Source organism: Nannospalax galili, unplaced genomic scaffold (assembly GCF_000622305.1).
Source record: "Nannospalax galili isolate Female #2095 unplaced genomic scaffold, S.galili_v1.0 scaffold833, whole genome shotgun sequence".
NCBI lineage: Eukaryota > Metazoa > Chordata > Mammalia > Rodentia > Spalacidae > Nannospalax > Nannospalax galili.
In genome coordinates, this window is record NW_008333374.1 from 367749 (window position 1) to 369550 (window position 1802).

A 1802-nucleotide genomic window follows, 5' to 3' on the forward strand; every position below is an offset into this window, starting at 1 on the left:
ATTGCCATGAGTTTCAGGTCTGCTGGGGCCACTTACAAAATATCAAGTCAGTCAGAGGAACAAAGCAAAAACCCCATCCCAAAACTAACTGGGCTGGAAAGATGATTCAGGGATTAAGGGCACTGGCTGCTCTTGCATTAGAACCCAGATTTGGTTCCGAGCACCCACATGGTGGCTCTGTAATTCCAGTTTCAGAGGATCTGATAACCTCTTCTGTATGGTGCAATTACATACATACAGGCAAAACACTCATACATATAAAGATAAATAAATCTTTTGGGGGGGTTCTTTTTGAGACTGGGTTTCCCTGTAGCCCTAGCTGGCCTGGAACTTGCTATGTAGACCAGGCTTGCCTTGAACTCACAGAGATCCACCTGCTTCTGCCTCCTGAGTGCTGGGACTAAAGGCATGTGCCACCACACCCGGCCAATAAATAAATCTTTTATTATTTATTTTTTATGTATGTGTGTTTTGCCTGAATTATATAAGTGCTCCCATGCATGAAATGCCTGTGGAGGCCAGAAGAGGGTGTCAGATGCCCTGGAACTGGAGTTACAGGAAGTTGTTAGCCACATGTGGGTGCTGGGAAACAAATCTAGGTCTTCTATAAGAGCAAACAGTGCTCTTAACCTTTGAGCCATATCTCTGGCGCCAACAAATAAATATATATAATTATTATTTTGTGACAGTGTCTCCCTGTAGCCACAGCTGGCCTGGAAACTCATGTAGACCAGGCTGGCCTCTATCTCACAGACACCCACCTGCTTCTACTTCCCAAGTGTTGGGATTAAAGGAGTGTACCACCACAACCAGCCCCTAATAAATCTTAAAAAAAAATTTTTTTTTGTCTTCAGCAAGAGCAGCCAGTGTTCTTAACTGCTGAGCTATCTCTCCAGCCCCAATAAATCTTTTTCAAAAAGAGTAAATCTTAGGGCTGGAGAGATGGTTCAGGGGTTAAGAGCACTGGCTGTGTTGCATAAGACCCAGGTTTGAATCCCAGCACCCAGATGGTGACTAACAACTGTCTATAACTCCAGTTTCAGGGGATCTGATGCCTCTTCTTACCTCTGTGGGCATTGCATGACATGGGTGCACTTACATATATGCAGGCATAAGCTTTTGTGCACAAAATAAAAATGATAAAACATTTTTTAAAATAAGTCTTTTAAAAAACTAACAAAATAAAAATAATAAATAAAATAAAAACCATTCCTTTCTCTCTGGCAAATTCCGTTTGGTCATTCCTTTAGGATAAGTCTGTATTGCAGAAAACATCTTAGTTTTCCTTCATCTGTGCATGCCTTGATTTTCCCTTCATTTCTGGAGGATATGGTCACTACTTGTGGGATTCTAGTTAAGGTTCTTTTACTTCAACATCTGAAAAATAGTGTTACCTCTTTGTGGCCTGCATAGACTTTATGAAGAAAACCCATGTGTGAATGGTTTTCTCACCTTGGTGTCATTTCCCTGTGGTTGCTTTGAAGTATTTTTTTCTAGAACTATTTTAAATTTTGAGGTAATTTTAGAAATTTGACTATCACATGTCTTGGCATGATATTGGGGGGTTTTCACTCAGCTTCCTGAATCTGTAGATTTATAGTCTGTGGTATTATCACATTAAGAAAATTTATTACAAGCCTGGAGGGATGGCTCAGTGGTTAAGAGCACTGGCTGTTCTTTCAGAGGATCCAGGTTTGGTTGCCAGCACCTACATGGCAGGTAACAACCATCCATAACTCCAGTTCTAGGAGATCCAACACCCTCTTCTAGCCTCAGTGGGCACTGCATGCATGGGTGCACTT